Raw genomic sequence first — 20573 nt, forward strand, 5'->3', positions numbered from 1 at the left:
ATAAAGAGAGTATGTAGTCAAACTGAGTGTGAGGCTGCTCTTCCCAGTATGGAAGCAAAGGTTTGTTGACTAGGATAAACACAAATCAAAGTTAGGAGAGTTACTGCAGCTAGCAGTGGTGAAATTCTTGCTAATCTTGCTATTCCTATGCACAAAACTGTGGCAATATTTGTGTTGCCATTCACTCTGATGAAAGGCATATGCTTACCACCCAACCAGCCAGCCTTAGCAGCACAAATGAAAAACTGGGAGCTGTTTATGTTGGGTCCACCATTTGCTGTAGAAATGTGCCAGGGCTGAAATAAAGTCTTCATCAGGAAATTTCTGTCCATGCATGAACTTATCCTAGTTCCATGCTGACAGGGATGACATCACTATCCTGCTAAATAAACTCAAGAATAATTCTGAGAAGGCAAGAATCCTAACCATATTCTTTCTGTGCACATGATGGTGTTGGCCTTGGCTGGTATAGATGTGGCATAAACTGGGTAAGGCCCATGAAAAGCCCAAGGAATCTTTTAGTATTATGTTGTTAATAAGTTGAACTTACCGAAAGAATAAAGAATTTTTTAATTGAAATTGAGCGTAGTCTTGGAGACTACCTGAACTTGTAGTTGATGTCACAAATGAGGGTGGTCTTGGAGACCATACCCCCTTCACAGTTGGTGTCAACAGTGGGATTCTCTAGCGTGACCCTGACTCACTGAAACATGATTTGAGAAGAAGAATGAGAGGGCTGAGGCTGAAGAACCTTTGACTCCTGAATGACTACCTGGTCACCTATGGTATGGAACTACAGGTGTGTGGCAATCAGTTATTAGAGGCAAAATTACCAGTGGAATTTAGAGATAGCTCCAGCTTCCAAGGAGTTAGCTCACTGGATACTCAAGAAAATGTAAAATAATAAGAAATACGCTAAATATACAATCCATTGGCTTTGTTATCTATAATTGCTAAACTGAAAATAAAATAGTATTGGGGCAGATCCTGACTCTATACCAAGCTCAGGTCTTGTCAGTCTGAGATATGGCCACATCGTCTCAGGGCTGCTACCAAAGGGAAAAGTTATGCTGGGACAATAATAGGTAGCACCTCTATGACCTCCAGTCATTAAGGACGTGGCCAGTTTGGGGAAAGGCAAAACCAAGGAACTGGTGAAACCAAGGCGTACAATGTAAAAGTTATTTCATTTTGTGCATTGGTATCATCAAATTCCTGAGGAACCTTTACAAAAAGGGATTGTGAGTGAGTAACTTAGGGGATGTATCTTTGGTTTTGATTGCTGCAGAATGAAAGAGCACGTTTGGGTTGATATAAGACCTAGTTCACTATTGAACAATCATGGATGGCTATATGTGATCTAGACACACAGAAGGTTGTTCCTGAGAGGACAGCTAGCCTTGTGGACTGAATAAAAGTCACTATAAAGTTAGTTTATCCTGATAATGGGGGTCTGTCCAACTCCCCCTATACTTGCCAAATGGAAGACTCCAGACGAAGTAGCTAGTATGCCTTGTATGCAAGCCATGTTGGATTGACTTTATGATAATCTGGATATTCATCTACAGAATATGCCCCTTACCCAAGACATGGTAAATGCTGTGATTAAGGTAGTTACCTTTGCATCAGTACCCCATATAACATTATAGCTGCAATATGAAGAATAGTCTGCGAAGCTTCATCACATTTATTGTCTTAGTTTCCTTATGGGTTTTACAGATGCCAAAAAAATTAGAGTTAGTCAGAAGAAAATGGGGAAAGACAAAAAGGAGAGTCAGGAGAGTCAACCTTGCAGGTTGGTAATCTTTAGATGGTTGTTAAGAAATGGGATGAATAAAGCAGATAGTAATGGGTTGAAACAGAGGTCTTAATGTAGCACTACTGGAGGTTGGCTGGACCAATGGGCCCCCCTGCTGGTCCCCCAACATTAAAAGACCCCAAACAAATCTGCTCTGTTTACTCCATCTTGGAGGTTTTTGAAAAGCTGGAAGGGAAAGATGACAATGAGAAACTTGATCTCGAATCACCTGGAGAGATGGTCTGCCACATTAATAAAGATGAAAATTGACAGAGGGGCCAGGATCCTCTGGCTCAATCCCCGACTGAGAACCCAAGGGCAAATGTACATGTGGGTAAAATGACCTGTGGGGTCAAGGGAGAAAAGAATTTTCTAGGGCTTCTTGACATGGGATCCCAATGCTCTAGGATTCCAAAACCTGCTGGTGAAGTCATAATGGAATCTACAGTTAAATGAGAGGATAGGGGGATGCAGTGTTTGATGGGATTAAGGTGAAGATTGGATTAAAATGGAAATGTTTGAATGGATATTATGTAAAGTGGTTACATTTCTTGTCCTTGGACATCCCTTCCAGAGGAGGAAAGTTTGAGTAAGAATAAACCACAAATGGAGAGAACAAGAACTAGCAGTTGGGGATAAAGGAATGAATAAATGGGTTATTGCAATGAGGGAAATCCAATTTTACATTGGTGCCTTAAGAGAGGCTCAGAGGAACAGAATAATATTATCTCTTAGCACAATTATACTAGATACCCACACGGGTGAAGCTATGTATTTGTCACATTCATCTTGCTTCTGGAACCTGACAAGATGGAATAGAAGCCGGCAAACCTGAGTAGCGGTGCCCTGGGAGACATGCTGGTCATACAATATGATGAACTGGAGGAATGGTTAATGAGTGAGTAGAGCTCTAGTAATAAGTCAATACCTCTGACCCTTATTTTTCAGGTTTTATCTACTACAAAGGATATCACTTGGGAAGGAATTTCTTGAAACTGCTCCCAAGAGAGCCATTGGACCATGTGGTAAACAACTCCTAGCTGATGGATTATTGGGTAAAGATAAACCTGGATGATCCCATGCTCAGAAAGTTTCCTGATTATAATGAATAAGATGTAGCAGTGGCATGCCCAATATTCCATAGTATGCTATGCACAAATATACATCACCTTTGTTTTTGTGGATGGCAAGCTATTAAACAGAATAGGAAAGACCAGTGGGTTCCTGATGGGATTAGAGCAGTAGGTACCACGTAGTGATTCTGACTTCCTCTGGGAATAGCCCCACCCTGAGTTGAAGAAGGCTATAGCAGGCCTGGTATACAGAAACTAAATTATGTCTACCTGTATCTTGTATGGTGGACTCAGCATTTTGGGTACAAAATGTGTATTTTAGTTGCACTCAGGCTGTTAGTACCCAATGGCAACAACATGAATGGTAGAACACAGCACTGGCCTATGAGACAGAAACATGCTTTAGGGGAGACATCTTCTAGTTGAGGCTTCATTGGAGGAGCTGAATTTGCTTTTAGTGAGGAGTGGCATTTGGAGAAAAAGACTTATTAACTAGAATGAGCAGATTAAAGGGAATTCCCTTCCAGGAGGAATGCAAGAAATGACAGTCAGCCTGGACAGGTGATGAGGCTTTAGTGAAGTAGGACAGGCCAACTCACAAATAATGCTGGATAATGCTAGGACCCAGTGTTGGGAAAGCCTTGTACTCAGGCACAACAGGGTCTCTTCATTATTTTAATACTGACAGGGACTGAAGTAGCCATGGAACAATAGCCCTCCATTCTAGCTGTTGAGGCCCGCGAGGCACATGTATGGGAATCTTATGGCTCTTCACCTATGGGCGTCCTCTAGGAACACTTGCAATTTATGCTGAAGCAATGAGACTGCCCTTGCTCTAGGATAGATCAAAATAAGACATATCGTAAAGTACAGTTATCAGAGGGAGGAACTGTATGTATGTATCAGAGGGAGGAACAGTATGAACCACGGTCATACTGTGATATGGTATAACATTGGCACTGCTGGTAAGACTCAATTACCTTATGTAAATAGGTCTTATGATAACACTGATATTGATGATCAACTGTATTGGGAGATTTAGTTAGAATTTATGACAGGAGGCATTGGACCACAACAGACAGTCTAACAGTGTAATTTATGATGGAGACTTTGGCTCACGTGGTATCTGCTCTACCACAGGAAAGCCTCCAGAAGGGCTGGAGACTAAAGGTATCATCTCTACCTCTGGAGAGGCTGGAAACTAAAGGTCAGCTATGTGTGCAGTTAGCCATATCTGCAATAAAAACTCTGGACACCAGAGCTCGGGGTAGCTTCCCTGGCTGGTGGTATTCCATGCACAATGTCATATGTTATTTTCAGGAATATTAACACCATCCAGAATGCTATGGGGAGAAGACACAACTGGAAGCTCCATGTGGACAAACCTCCTGGACTCTGCCCCACATATCTCTTCCCTTGGCTGATTTGAATTTGTATCCTTTCACTGTGATAAACCACAACCAGATTATTACAGCTGTCAGCAAGTTCTTCTATTGAATTGTTGAAACTGAGGGTGGTCTTGGGAACCCCTGAACTCTACTGTTGGTGTCAGGAGTGAGGGAAGTCTTGTGGACTAGACTCCCTGACCTCACAGGTGCATTTTCCAACTTTATTTGGACATTCCCCAACAACATCATCCCCTTCTTCAAATATGTTTCTGCTACAAACATTATCCTTTAGATGGTTCCTTTGCTGCCATTATGACTATGGCGTAATCTGTAGTAAAGCACCATTAAGATGTTAATACAGATGTATGTGTGAATTAAAAAGTGATGCTAAATGCATAGTAACCAATTTACTTCACATTAATAATTTAGCTATTTTTATTTGTTTCTAAACAAAAAGCAAAGAGGATCCAGTCCAGAGAGCAGTTGCAACAGTGTGCACAATTTTTATTAAACCAAAATAAAAGTTCTTGGGCTATGGAAGTCACCTAAATTCACTTCTCTTTTCCTATGAACTTTCACTTTTTTTCCTTCCAACTCTAGTTAGAAGCTGACAGCTGACACGCCCTTCCCTCGTGCATTTTATCCTGGGACAAAATGAGAAGACATCCTTCAGTGCCCGTAAGTACTATTCCTTTTAGTAGGAAATCAAACACACCCCCTAACTGGAGTACTATTTATTCTATTCCATCTGTTTCACATAAGAGCAGTAAAGTGATTGGAGGTGAAATGAAAAGAAAGAAAATGGCAAGACATGGTGCACAAATAACTTTCAAAGACTCATAAATTGCACATCTTGAAGATCTTTATGCTTGAGAATACTGGGCATCTGTGATTCACAAAACACTTTACAAACTAATATTCTTGGCCCCCATTTTGTAACTGGCAAAAAAAGGAGGTAGGCAATAATAAGAACATTATTCAGAGTCATGGAGGAAGTCACGAAGAGCGCCAGATAGAGCCAGTTACCCTGGCAACATTCTTCTGTTTTTCCATTCCTGCATGCCTTGGTATTGGGTTTCAGTTGTGGTTCTTTAACTTATAGGCTGATCGTATATTCAGCTTTCACAATATGTCATGGGCATTTTCCTCTGGATTTGGCTGTCTGTCTCCTGATTCTCCTTTCACTAATTTCACTGTGTCAGATGTACCACTTCAGGAAAATATGGTTATATGACAATCTAAACATAGAAAGTAGACAAGACCACCTGGTGATGGTTCAAGTGCAAAAAGATTACTCACTTAAAAAAGAATTCACAAAATTCTTTTAATCATCTCTTCTAGGTCACCACAAGTGATTTAATTTAAAAAATTTACAAACAAGTTTGAGAAACATTTCTATTTCAAAAAGCAATGTCTTCAAACTTGCTGATACCCATTTCTTACTCAATTTTTTTGTGAGATTACAAGAAAAGAACTTAAAATATAAAATGATTATACAATAAATATAAGTATATAATAAGGTAATTTTAAATATACAAAGTCAAAATTGGTATACATTTTTATGCTTATAATCCTTGCAGAAGCTTAGAACAAATAGAAAATTTCAAACTATATACTCCCAAAAAAATATTTCCAAAAATGAAATTCAAAATACAATCTTTACCTTGATGTAGTGGATAATTTTTTTTTTTAAGTGGAAGGAAGTACTCTTTGTAAAAATAACTATGGTGCTGACGGCCATAGCATAGGTATCTGTATCTGGCAAGTATTTACCAGTGAGTGCTGTGTGATGGCTCAGTTTCATTATCATTTTCTCTAGTGGCACTCCTGAACAAACTTCCTTTGCATATCTGTTGGTCTTTGAGTGGCATGAACACATCATATGCTGTTGTGGTTTGGCTGTGTCCCTACCCAAATCTTATCTTGAATTCCCACATGTTGTAGGAGGGACCTGGTGGGAGGTAACTGAATCATGGGGGCAGGTCTTTCCCATGTTGTTCTTGTGATAGTGAATAAGCCTTATGAGATCTGATGGTTTTAAAAAGAGGAGTTCCTCTGCATAAACTCTCTCTGTTTGCCTGTTGCCATCCATGTAAGATGTGACTTGCTCCTCCTTGCCTTCCACCATGATTGTGAGGCCTCCCAAGCCATGTGGAATGTTAAGTCCATTAAACCTCTTTTTCTTCCCAGTCTCAGGTATGTCTTTATCAGCAGCATGAAAACAGACTAACACATATGCTTGCCAAGGACATCTCAATTTTTTTCTCATTAGCTCATCAACAAGAATTTACCAAGAAGAATTCTTCAATGCCAGTGAGATTCTGAAATCTCATAGTTGTACTCAATTATAAATTACTTATTCACATGATCCAGATTTTACATGGGTTAATTTTTTTTAGATAATCATCAGAATGAAAACATGACATTTTAAAAAGCACAAATAAGACTACAAAGATTGTTACATGTTCTCAGGATCCCTGAGTCCAGGTTGAGAAATGCTCTTTTAAAGACACCCAGACAAATGCATTTTGGTTTAACAATACTTGATCTACTAATAGTTCTCATCATGCAGTAATTTAAGTATTTCATTGTATTTTTATAAGAATTAATAAAATGTTATATGTGAAAATATTTTGCAAGTTATAAAGCATTGCAAATGTATGTAGTTAATTTTTTCTACCTCTTTCATTTCTTCCTCGAAGACTATGTAAGACATACCAGTCTTTTGATATATTTCCCTTTTAAAATTTTGTCGCCTTGGTCTTTTTCATTAGAGTATTGATCAGCTGTCATCTAGTACTTCAGAGGCAAACTTCACTGACTATTTACCACACTGACAGATACTGATAAACCCTTCGTGATTTCCTGGCTATTTGGCAAAGTGTTTGAAATAATGATTCAAAAGGGGGCTTCTTGAAAACCTCCTTTTGGAGTCTTAGAGGTTTAACTGATTCCACTGAATCTGATAATTGTGCTGTCTGCAAAGAAATACATGGGAGCAGTACATGGAGCTCAGGTTGTATGTATTGGGAACAGAAACACTTCAATCCTGCTAATTGTATTTAAAGCAGATGGGGAAAGGGAGCCAAACATCAGAGTTTGTTGTGCTGCAGACACTTAATACTCACTGTCCGGATTGCTGGCTTTATTTTCCCATTGTGTAGGGTGGAAACTGATGTTCAGAAAACTTCAATAATTTGACTAAAATCATAGAAGGAGATGGAGCAAGATTTGATCCCTGGTCCTGATTTCCAAGTGAATATCATTTCCCATATGTCTGGCTATGGAAGAGGGAATGAGAATGTAGGAAATGGCAAACCAGGGTCTTGGGCTGAGAAAATGGAGCTTCCCACACATTTACCAAATCATGTGTGGCCTCAAATCCAGTTCTCCAAGACAATTTCCTGCTCCCTACTCCCCTACCTCCCTTAGTTACATCCACGTTCCTCCATCATTGGCACCATCGTTCAGTGTCAGCTTCTTCCTGGAAAACTAGTTTGTCTTAAAAACTTGCTCAAAGACTGTTTTTCCCTCTCTTTCTCTCTTTCTAGGACTGACCTCTCTAACTCAGTAGTTAGACTCTTGAGTCCTTGAAATTGAGCACAGGTATGGGCTACCACAGGAACACCAATACAAATGCTAACATTTCCTGAGCGACTACAGTGGGCCGAGCACTGCATTAACTGCTTTATATGTATTATTTCATTTAATCCTCACCACAACCCTCTGTCGTTCCTACTATTATTGCCATTTTATAGATGAGAAAACGGAGGCACAGAAAGACCCAGCCATTTGTCCATGGTTACACAGCTGAAATAAGGCCATAGTAGACTAAAACCCATTGTCATTCCATCCCCAGGGCTTTGTGTTGTATTTCTGAGCAAACTTGGGTGAATTGTGACTATGGGTTCCTCGGCATGTGCTGCATTCTTCTGTTCTCCTGTCTCTGGTTGCAAAGTTCTGGTCCAGGAATCAAGTGTTCAACTTTCCATGCAGCTCCCATAGTACAGAACAGTTCTGAGCAAACAGCAAGTGTTTAGTGAACAGGGTTGACTTTTACTACATGAAACACTAATGTTCAGTTATGTACTTGTGAAGGCAGAGGGAAGTAGCATATTCCAAATGTCGTGTTGATCCTCAGAGTATATTAAAAGGGAAACCAGACTTTGTCTCAGAGAAACTAAACTAACATTAAATAATATTATGGGCTACATTGTGTTTTCCCTCTCCCTCATATAGATATGTTGAAATTCTAGCCCCCTGCCCCCATACCTCAGAATGTGACTGTATTTGGAGATAGGTCTTTAAAGAGGCAATTAAGGTAAGAGAAGTTCATTAGGCTGTGCCCTAATCCAATATGGCGATGTCCTTATAAGAAGAGATTAAGATACAGACACCCACAGAGGGAAGACCATGTAAAGACACAGAGAAGGTGGCCATCTGCAAGCCAAGGAGGAGAGAGGCCTCATGAGAAACCCACCTTGCCAACACCATGGGGAATAAATTTCTGTTGTTTAAGCTACTTGGTCTGTGGTATTTTGTGATGGCAGCCCTGAAAAACTGGTATAGACACCATTTGGGCAAAAAGATAAGAGCCTGCCTCTTTTTCTTGTGGTAAAGGGAGTTGGTGGGCATAGGGCTGCTGTTTGGGGCATACACACCATGACTCTGCAGGTACTCTTTCTGCTGGGAACCGGCCAGAGAGGAGGATATGAATTGGGATTGGGATCAGTAGAGGATGGAGTTTCTGTGACAGTCTCACACCAATTTGTTAGAGCACACTTACTTGTTCACCCAATAAATACTTACTACCCACCTATTATGTGTCCACCACAGTACTGGACCCTGATGATAAATTGTCCAAAATAAAATTTCCAGATGTTCTTCTCCCCACAGTCTCTGTGGATTTCTTCCTGGCCGGTGCACATTGAGTCTCCTTGTTCACTTTCTCTGGATGAAGCAGTTGTTATCAATCAGCATATTACAGCTTTCCATTCTTTTCCTTTATCTTCTTTTTGTTCTTGGTCTTAAGAATGGATAGCAGTCTAAAGTGCTGAGATATTATTTATGTCTTTGCTTTCAGCCCTGGAAGGAGCTTGATGGAATTATCAATGTTTCTCCTGTTTTCCTCCTAAGAAGGAAGCCAATTTTTATTCTGAGTTTTGAGCCACTAGCCTTAGGGATTTGCTAAGGGCTTTTTGTGCCAGAAGCAAAAGGAGAAGTTGTATATGAAAGTGGTGTGACTTGGAGAGTGAGTTTATCTCTCTGAGCCTCAAATGTTCCCATCTGGAAAATAGGAATAATTATGATGCTATCTCATAGGTTTGTTAGGAGGAAAAAAAAAGGTAATGCTTGGGAAGGTCTACATATATGTGCATATATATGTAATAACCATTCCTCGGGTGTTGCTTTTGGGGTCCATACTGACCATAACTTGTTTGGAAGACCAGGCCAATGACAAGGAAGAAATTGTGGGAAGCATTTAGGTGGATGAAGGAGTGCTTATTAGAGTGGGCAGATTTCTGGAGATTAAGAGACATTTTTTGGGGTGGGGATGGGGATGGGGATGGGGATGGGGGTAGGGGTAGGGTAACGGAGGGAGTTCCACAAGTTGTAGAGAACTGTGCTCTGCTCAAAGCCATGTCCTTGCTTGGGGCAGGAGGACTACAGCCACCAAGTGATGATGGAGCCTTGAGTGGAGTCACAGGATTTGTGTGGTTCATCCTGCGGTCATAGAGGGGATCACAGGAGGACAGCCTTGCGGCTTTAGTACCAGAGCACAGCACCTCTGCATAAGCATGTCTGGGTACTAAAAGGATGATGGGAAAGATGGGAAACTATGCACTGAAGGTCTGGGTCCTTCCCAGATTTTCTATATCCATTTTCAATTCCTGACTCCATTGAAGTACAAGAAAGCCCCAATAATGACCATTGCGGGGGACCTTGCCTGTTCTGAGACACTGGGCTGCAGAGATTTCACTTGATTTAGAGAAATAAAAACATGGTACTTTTTGTACCTAAGCATTGCACCCCAAGTTTATATTGATTGCAAGTATTTATTGGTTTTCGTTGTTGTTTATAAAAAATCTCAAAAAATTCAGTATGTAAAATTTGGAAAGTGGGGGAAAACAAAATAAAAATGAAAATTGCCTGTAAACTCACCACTTGGAAATAACAACTCTCGCTGAATATTTTTTGGGGTTTTACTATGTGTATATGCTACATATATCGTTACATCAGTGAGATTATACTGTGCACAGTCTATCCTATTTTCATTTAACAGTGTTATGAAGACTTTCTCATGTAATATAATACAGTTCTTCATGGAGAACATTTAAATGCTGAATGTTATTCAATTTTAAGGAACAAAATAGATGATTAATCCTTAGATCATTTAACTAAGTAGATTAATCCTTAGATAATTTAATCCTTTATTATTAGAAAGTTGGGTTTCCAGTTTTTTGCTCTGTTAAATAATATTGTTATGATTATCCTCACATAAATTTATGTTCCAGTCTTGTTTTCTGAGGAAGTTTACCTAAAACTTGTTATGTCTCTTATTTATTGTGTGATATTTTATTAGATTTTATTTTTGAGACAGAGTCTCACTCTGTCACCCAGGCTGGATTGCAGTGGTGCAATCTTGGCTCATTGCAAAACTCAGCCTCCTGGGCTCAAGTGATCCTCCCAGCTCAGCCTCCCTAGTAGCAGTGACTACAGGTGCATGCCACCATGCCTGGCTAATTTTTGTATTTTTTGTAGAGACAGGGTTTTACCATGTTATCCAGGCTGGTCTTGAACTCCTGAGCTCAAGCAATCTACCCACAGCCTCCCAAGGTGCTGGTATTACATATGTGAGACACTACTCCTGGCCTCATTTTATTTTTAAAAACCTCTTCCTGTGTTTTCTTAAACCCACACTAAACCCAAAACAATTTCTTCAAACAGCCTTTAGTTCTTCATTACATTTTCTCTCCACCAATTATCCCCAAAGACTCTCATTCTGAGATTGTTGAGAATCGTTTGTACCATTGGCAAGAGTAGGACAACTTACATGCAGTCATTTAAATTAAAGAGTTTCCTTAGCTGCAGCCAAACTGACACTCAAAATTCATCCAAAATCACAGTTATGTTGATTATTTGGTTCTGATATTGCTTTCGTATCTCACCATTCCCTACTTTTGTTGCTATCAGTGGGTCTACTGTTTTGCTCAGAATTGTCTTCAACAATGTTATAAAGGGCGCTGGTAGAGTAGCAAGATGGGTCTTCACCATCTCTTAGTTGGTTGTTGCTTTTCACTTTTTCCTGGAGGGGCAACATGTGTGTACATACGTGTGTCCACAGATAGTGTGTTGTACATATGTGTTTGTGGGCACTGCTAGAAAGGAGATTCCTGTAGTTGTTTTAGTTATGCAGACGCCCAAAATATCTGAAGCAGCACCAGACATTATCTCAAAGCATAATGGATACTCACAACATAACTAGCATATGTGTATGTTCCATCTCAAAATTCTATCCTTGTCTGCCATTTTCTTCTGTGTTAAATTTATGATTCTCCTGAGAGCCACAAATTCAATTAACAATAAGATAGAAAATACAACTCAATGGCATTATGGCCATAACAAAGCGAAGTCTACCTTCGCTGGTTTATGGTAGAAATGCTGGCTTGTCCAGGACAATCTTTCATAGAAGATGGATTTATCCATCCCTGACAGGTTCAGACCACTTCAGACCAAGCCTTGTTTTCCACAGTCAGAGTCAAAAGTGCATTTTCCTCGCTTCTGATGAAAAGTAACAAAGACTTTTGGTTTTAGGGACCAGAATGAGAGTGATTCTCTTTGAAGCTTTCACAAAGCCGAAAAGAATTTCACACCATTTTGAGTGCTGCAGGTGAAGAATTTAACAGCTGGTGGGAGTGCAAATTAGAGCCAATTATAATTTGATTGACCTGCCTTGACAGTAAACCTGTCTTCTCTAATTTAAAATGCCTAGCAGGATCCTCTCTGCCCTGGTAAGGTGGTGATTTCAAAGGAAGAGCAGCTCAAACTAGGAAATCCTTTAACAATGCTATGACAGTAATAAAGATTTATTTATATAGAGCTTTTTTTCTCTTGGACTAAAATTACTACATTCAAACCAAGGAATAGCATGGTGAGTACAGGAATGAAAAAGGACTGGGCTGGGTAGAAATGAGTCGTGGGGATGGTGGCCACAGAAGTAGAAAATGCATGAAAATTTAGGAAAGTTGTGGAGAAAGGGGAAAGTGTTTCAGTTCCCAAATGTAATGCCTGTTGTCATAATATTTGTAAAGAAACCAAATGTAGAATTAAAAAGTGTATTCTCCAAAATTGTTTTAAAATGGCATAAGAAAGCAAGTTTTATTCCTGTGTTTGATTTTAGAAGCTAATTTATCCTGTCGCCTTATTTAACTAGGTCAAAGGAGGCATAGAACTCTAGTTCAAACTCAACCTACTCATTCCCTACTTATTGACAATAGCTAGGGTTTAATTAACTATTTATACTTTATGAGAAAAAAGTTGGTGGATCTGCATTTCCTGCTTTGCCTTGAGTGAAATCTCCAAGTCTTTTCTATTGACCTCTAATTCTGATGCAGGTGATCTGCACACCCCATGCTCCAGGCTCTTGGAAGGTAGTGCTCCTGAAACCGTCCCCAAGAAAATTTTATAAAATAGATTAAGGGAAAAAATAAAATTCAGCTAGGCTTGCAGCTCAATTAGTGGTAATTATTAAGCCAGCTTGCCCTTTGTCTCACTTCCTTGTAGCTGGTTACTACTTACTACTCCAGGAAGACCTCCAGGATAATGTAGCCCTTGTCACAATATTCTTTGTTCTATAGATAAAATCTAAGACATTGTGAGATGATAAGCTTTCTGTTTGAGTTTCTCCTTTAGGTTCTGTATTCCAACAAAACTACCCATGCTAGCTGGTCTGAAGAGCCCAGTAGGAAGCTGACCCATGGAAGAATGCAGTTTCCACATCCTGTTGACTTCATCCCCTTACCATGACCAAACAATGACCCCAATTTTCTAGCTCCTTGCCCTCCATGATCTCCTTAGAGACCCTTGCCCAGAACCCTTTGATGAAATGGATTTGAGGCTTGAGAATCGCTCCTGTTACCTCCTTTGGCAGCCTTGCAATGATTAAACTCTTTCTCTGCTGCAAACCCTGTTGTCTCAGTGTATTAGTCTGCACAGCAGTATATTGCTGCACAGCAGATATAACAACCTGGCAGTCCTATAATACTCCCAGGAGCCAACTGTGTCACCATCAAACAGAGATTCAACAGATCTTCTCTCCAGTCCCACTCCTACAATTTAGGACTTAATTGATCTTGGGCATGTTGTCCTCTTTGAGTCTCAGTTCTTATCATTTGAAAAATGGAAATAATAAAATCTGCTTCATGGGGTATGGTGGTGATAGGTGAGATGCCATATGCAAAATGACTCGGCACAATGTCTGGCCCAGAGTAGCTCCCAGGAAACGGTGAGATTCTGTTTCTTCCTCTGAAAGGACTCCTTCACCTTCACTCCATCGCTAAGGTTGCCTGGCCTTCTTTCTTCTCTCTTCTTTCTCTCAGTGAACCTTCTGCAATGACCTGAGGGGAGACTGAGGGAGGGAAGTTGGGGAGAAGAAGTGCAGGTCTTGCCTCCTTGGTATGGTACTTAGAATGAATTTCACTAATTTCACTAAGTAACAATGTTCTTCCTGCTGATGAGATTTCATAATTCTAATATTTGGGTACACTGTATACGAAACATACTTTTGCAGTTGGCTTAGAAATCTTATCTTTTTATCATATGATTTATATAAAATGAAGTGAGGAAAGAAAGGAAAATGGCTGGCAGGGCATGGTGGTTCATGCCTGGAATCCCAGCCCTTTGGGAGGCTGAGGTGGGCAGATCATGAAGTCGGGAGTTTGAGACCAGCCTGGGAATATGGTGAAACTCCGTCTCTACTAAAAATACAAAAATTAGCTGGGCGTGGTGGTACACACCTGTAGTCCCAGCTACTTGGGAGGCTGAGGCAGAAGAATCGCTGGAACCCGGGAGATGGAGGTTGCAGTGAGCCGAGATCACACCACTGCATTCCAGCCTGGGTGACAGAGCGAGACTGTCTTTAAAAAAAAAAAAAAAAAAAAAAGCAAAAATGGGTGTAACAAAGGCCATGAACTTTACTTCATAGGAAAGGAGATGGACACTTTCATTTTTTGGATACACTATATACAGCCAGAGTTTTACTGCCTTAAATTTTATGACAAGTAAAGTTATCAATAGAAACAGAAGCCTGAATTCCAAACAATCAATTTAATGTACAAACTTCTGGATTTTAGCATGTAACTGTGTGTAACTGCATTCATGTCAATGGCTACAAATCATTGGGAAGCTTCTACATAAGGAGGCAGAATAAAGTGATGGGCTTTGTGACAGCACAACCTCTTTCCTTTTCACATTAATTCTGAATGAGGGTTAGGGTTTCTGGAAGTCTATTCTTTGTATAATGAGAGCTTTCCTCTATTACTATAAATGTGGCTCCTAGGGTCTCTTTCTACTAAAAAAATTACTACTAATAAAGATATATGTAGTGATGATTGTATGCATCCTTGTTCACATCTGTGAAACTGAAGTTTCTTGTGGGTAACACATCTGGCTTTAAAAAAATTACCTATAGGAATATTAAATGGTAAGCAAGGATCTCAGTAACCAGATTCTGGAGTGCAGCCAACCCCCAAGCAATGAAATGATGATTTCTGCAACCAGGCTTGACTGGGCTGGACCTGGGCAGATGACGGAGGGGAGCAGGAGGTGCAGGCAGCTGCTGTCTGGTGAACCGAAACGGGGCATTCACAAGGTGGGCAGACAGATGCCATAATGACCCACTAAAGAATACCCACATGCAGTACAACATAGCTGTGAAACGTGGAGAAACAATGGCAGCAGATGGACAAAAACCTGGCATGCAGCAGGCAGGGAGACGCAGCTCATTTATAGCAAAAAGTCCTGGGTGGTTCAGGGAGGGACAAGAATCCAGACCCATACCAAGCCTGTAAATAGCAACAGGCCCTGTAAGCGGCCTTCATCCTTTTCAAATATTTATTGACTGCTTGCTATGGGTCACATACTTGGCTATGGGTCACATACCTGGCGAGGTGCTGCACGAATGCGGGGATGAAGACAGGCTTATTGAGTTCAAGGAGTTTAGAATCCAATGGACACGCAGCGGGTTTCTGTTTATATGAGACCATTTGGGAATTATGTTGTGGTTCCTGGCATTCCAGGCATTTAACATTCTTCACAATTTGGTTCTTCTTTTTCTAGATCTTGGATGGCATAACTTCAAAACCAAGGGAGATGGAGGAGTTTTAGAGGAGTAGAAGGCTGCAAGCAAGAACTGATGCATTACATCTCCAGCCACCTCACTCTAAGATTGTCCTGTAGCTAAGACTGTTGAATGAGACTGTTGTTCTTCAGTTTGTAGCCACAAAGCACAGGGGCATCTCCCCAAGAATCCACTGCAGGGAGGATGAACAGCCCTTACCTGGATTTTCGCTTTATCTAAAAATATATTTGTAGAAGAAGGAGCTTTCCAGTTTCCAAATACAAAGGGCAATCTCCTCCTCTGTGTGTGCACGTGCAAACAAACACACTTCTACAAGTAAGCATTCTTCTTTATTATCATAGTCATCATCATCACTGGGTTGGCAACTAAAAACAAAACTACAAAACTCTCATGTTAGCAGTTGAGTAACTTTTAATAACCAGATACAAACCATTCTTCATTGTTTACAAGGGGCATTAAAAAGAAAAGGAGGTTGAACTGCAATGTGAAGTGTAGTTAAATATGTAGACATCTTGGATTCTAGAAGAGTTTGTAATGGATTAAAGGGTTAAGCTATGAAATTGTTGCCCTCTGTGATTTTTCCACACTAGAACAGACTGACATGGTTTGAAGCAGCTGGGCTTTAACCTATAGATAGGAGGACAGAGATGATTGCCTATGAAGCAATTATTAAAATAGCTGCATTTTGGCATGTTCTAGTTGAAAAGATTTAGTTTTACCTATATCACCTCATCATCACTAATTTAATCATCCTCAGAAGATGCAAAAATAATGATGTACATTTGACAAGTCTTATACAAAATTATGTTTCATAGCTTTGTGGTCAGAATTAAGCCATGTTCTAAAATACAAATGAATAGTCTACAGCCCACTAATTCCTAACTGTAAGTGTTAAGTCTATATAAAAATAAGAGACAAGCTTGTGATCAGGAATAGCTTCCAATTATGAAAAATTTAAATAAAAATAATAGAATGTGCTTAATTTATTTATCATATACAAAGTAGACATAGGTGACCAAAATGATTCATTATTTTTACGATTTTCATGGGAATAAGTTTGACAATATTAAGTGCTGGAGATAGAATATCAGGTAATCTTATATACTATTCATAGGAATGTACAACCATTTTGGAGAAGAGTTGGAGTTATCCAAAGAAAGCTGAAGATTTTCCTAACTTATAATTTTAAACATTGGCACATGCCCTCAAGTAACAGTTGCATACCTAAGGAGACATGTGTAAGTATTTTTACAGCAGCATTATTTATAATAGCCCAAATTGGAAATAACCTAAAATCATATGTTCTTACAAAGGAGTACTACACAACAGTGAAAGTAAATAAACTATAGCTAAATGTTATCTATCTTGAAGGCATTTATAAGAATAATGATGCTTTCACAAAGTAAATTGCAGAATGTTATATACAATGTGATACAATTCATGTAAGTTACCAAACATGCAACACAATACATAACATTGTCCAAGGATAAGTATAAATGCAGTAAAAGTATAAATAAATGTAGGATAATGATGCTTGCTTGAATATTCTGTATACTCTTTTGCATATCTTTAATATTATTTAATAAATGAATAGACAAATCAGTAATACAAAAAGCAAAGTCCAAGGGTGCCAGATTCGATTCAAGAGGTAGAATAAAACTGCTGGAGGAGAGGTGGAGATTGCAAGACATAAATGGGTTTAGAATTTTTTCCCTGTATTTTCCTCTGTGACAGTAGATATTAAGTTGCTATTTTCTTTAGAAAATAAGTTCAAAGAGGGAGACGATCCCCATTCCATATTTTTTTTTTCCCCAGACAGAGTCTTGTTCTGTTGCCCAGGCTGGAGTGCAGTGGCATGATCTTGGCTCACTGCAACCTCTGCTTCCTGAGTTGAAGCAATTCTCCTGTCTCAGCCTCATGAGTATCTGGGATTACAGGTGCCTGCCACCATGCTCGACTAATTTTTCTATTTTTAGTAGAGAAGGGGGTTTCACCATGTTGGCCAGGCTGGTCTTGAACTCCTGACCTCATGATCCACCCAAAGTGCTGGGATTACAGGCATGAGTCACCGAGCCTGGCCCTATTCCATTTTTTATCTATCACATTTTTTTTTTTTTATTCTGAGAGGGCATAAAGATATGGGGTTATGGAAGCAAGTCTTTCAGAAGGCCCTCCTCTTTGAGGGACATGATTAGTTCAGTATGTCTTAAGCAGATAATTTCTGAGTCAGTGTTATATTAGATTGGAACCAGATATTGATCAAACTGTGGCAGTGCTTAAATGTAAGCGTGAAGAGGTGAGACTGTGTCATAGACATTAGAGTGCTACTAATATATGTATGCATGTAGGGAAACAAGATAAGGATACATAAATTAATAGAGATAGGTACATATTTTTATATACAGCTATACATAAATACATAAGCATATATATCTTACACCTGTAAGTATGTGTCTATTATCTATCTATAATTATTTATGTCTATAATTATCACTACAATTATATATCCTCTTTAGAATTCTCTGACTTATCCAGGATTGGGATGGGGGTGGGGGGTAGAGTGTTGAAGAAAAGTTATAAAAATATTAGCTGGTGGGCCAGGCACGGTGGCTCACTCCTGTAATCTCAGCACTTTGGGAGGCCGAGGCGGGCAGATCACGAGGTCAGGAGATCGAGACCATCCTGGCTAACACAGTGAAATCCCGCCTCTACTAAAATTACAAAAACAAAATTAGCCGGGCGTGGTGGCAGGGGCCTGTAGTCGCAGCTACTGGGGAGGCTGAGGCAAGAGAATGGCGTGAACCCGGGAGGCGGAGGTTGCAGTGAGCCGAGATCGCGCCACTGCACTCCACCCTGGGTGACAGAGTGAGACTCCGTCTCAAAAAAAACAAAAAAATAGCCAGTTTCATTTCTTTTATTATAATATGAGAATGGAAAGTGTCACTTTAAAATGAAATGCCTATATTTAAATGGCATAGCATTAATAATTAATGGTAACTAATAGATTCTGCAAAGACCTTTAAAGATGAGAATGCCATATACTGGGTAATGAGAATGACTATTATTGATAAAAATAGCATTAACTTGTGAACACACAATTGGGAAGGGAGATATACAAAATCAGTTTTTCCTATGTAAAAACAGAGATTGATATTTCTAGCTGTGGAAGGTAAACTCAGAAATTAGCTCAGTATTTCATAATTCTTTTAGAGATGTGACATATACTTCTTAAAATATTTTGTAATTTTTTCCATCTTAAAAAAAGGTGTAGAATAACATATTTATTTGAGGAATTATTTTTGTTTTAATATCATAACATAAAGCCATAACAGGTGTTCAACAAATAATGATTGAAATAGCACATCTCTTCTAAAAATAGCGTCCTTATATTTGATCACACTTTTAAAAAATTCTTCTACCTATTTTTTCATTAATCACTTATAGAGCACCTATTACGTTTTGGGCATCATGCCAAACACCCCAAAGAAAACACACACAGGTAAAGTCCTTGGAGAGTCACAATCTGCGGGAGACAACAGAATGTAAACAGCTGAAATGTGATATGTAGTTTAAGGAGCAAGCTCTGAAAGGGCCATTAGATCAGTCTAGAGCAGAGTTTCTCAACCTTCACACTATTGACATTTTGGGCCAGGTAATTCTTTAGTGGGTGGCTGTCCTGTACATTGTGGGTTTAGTGAAAGTTCTGGCCCCTACCCACTAGCTGCCAGCAGCACTCTCCCGTATCAAAATGTCTCCACCGAAAATGTCTCCAGGTATTGCTGAGTATTTGGAGTGCTGGCGGTCAAAATGGCCTGTAGCTGAAAACGACTTCTCTAGAAAATCTACTTATATTTCAGAAATGAGAAAGATTTCTATAGATTTATTTTAAAATTATCACTATTATTTTAGCCATTTTTTTCATTCAGCCAAAATGCATGTTTTTTCTTTCTTTCTTTTTTTCTTTTTTTTTTTTTGAGACAGAGTCTCACTCTGTTGCCCAGGCTGGAGTATAGTGGTGCAATCTGGGCTCACTGCAACCTCTGCCTCCCGGGTTCAAGTGATTCTTCTGCCTCAGCCTCCCAAGTAGCTAGGACTACAAGCATGCGTCACCACGCCGGCTAATTTTTGTATTTTGAGTAGAGATGGGGTTTCACCATATTGGCCAGGCTGGTCTCGAACTCCTGACCTCAAGTGATCCGCCCGCCTGGGCCTCCCAAAGTGCTTAGCCAACATGCATGTATTGAGGAAGTATGGAAACTAGCATGGTTGGAGAAGATAGAGTGAAAACTTTCTCCTTTTATGGGACATTAAGGATATCAGAGATTCTGTGTGAAACTTGGCTACCTGGATAGTTTCAATATTGTTATGATTAAGAAGTGGGATGATCTAGAAAGAACGTGGCATGGATTACAAATTCCAAGAGGCAGGGATCAAATCTGTTTTTAAGAACTTTTATTGAGGAATGATTTAAATACCATGAAATGCACTCACTGTAAGTGGATAGAAGTTATACAAGTGTAGATAAATTCACACAGTTATGCAGTCATTACCATGATCCAGTTTTAAAACATTTTCATCATCCTGAAAGTTCCTGTGTGGATTTTTGCAGTCTACCCAGTTTCATGCATCCATCAATCTTTTTTTCTGTTATGTAGTTTCCCTTTTCTAGACATTTTATATAAATGAAATTATATAATACATAGCCATTACTCTCTGGCTTCTTTCAAGTAGCACAGGTGTTTTGAGGTCTAGCCATGTTGTTGAATGTTACCAGTAGTTTGTTCCTTTTTATTTATTCCATTGTATGAATACCAGATTTGGTTAATCCTTTCACTAATTGATAGCAGTTTGGATGGTTTTCAGTGTCTAGCTATTATGAATAATGCTAGTATGAACAATCTTCTTGTGGACATATTTTCATTTCTCTTTAGTAGATAACTCAGAATGAAATTGCT

At 39.4% G+C, this 20573-nt stretch overlaps 1 long non-coding RNA gene across 2 annotated transcripts in view; it reads left to right on the forward strand.

The window, feature by feature from the left end:
- Nucleotides 1-634: 634 nt before the first annotated feature.
- The window catches only part of LOC104003108 (uncharacterized), a 110311-nt gene continuing 90372 nt past the window's right edge, over nt 635-20573 (forward strand). Inside the window, exons 1-6 of one of the 2 annotated variants that reach the window (XR_010152060.1) lie at nt 635-799; nt 2747-2823; nt 4192-4465; nt 4860-4937; nt 15597-15933; nt 16733-16856. This is a non-coding gene — a long non-coding RNA (uncharacterized LOC104003108). Of the gene's footprint in view, nt 800-2746; nt 2854-4191; nt 4466-4859; nt 4938-15596; nt 15934-16732; nt 16857-20573 lie in introns of both variants that reach the window. The other variant, XR_010152059.1, reaches the window with a different exon arrangement.

This window comes from Pan troglodytes, chromosome 17, assembly GCF_028858775.2.
Source record: "Pan troglodytes isolate AG18354 chromosome 17, NHGRI_mPanTro3-v2.0_pri, whole genome shotgun sequence".
NCBI classification, from domain to species: domain Eukaryota; kingdom Metazoa; phylum Chordata; class Mammalia; order Primates; family Hominidae; genus Pan; species Pan troglodytes.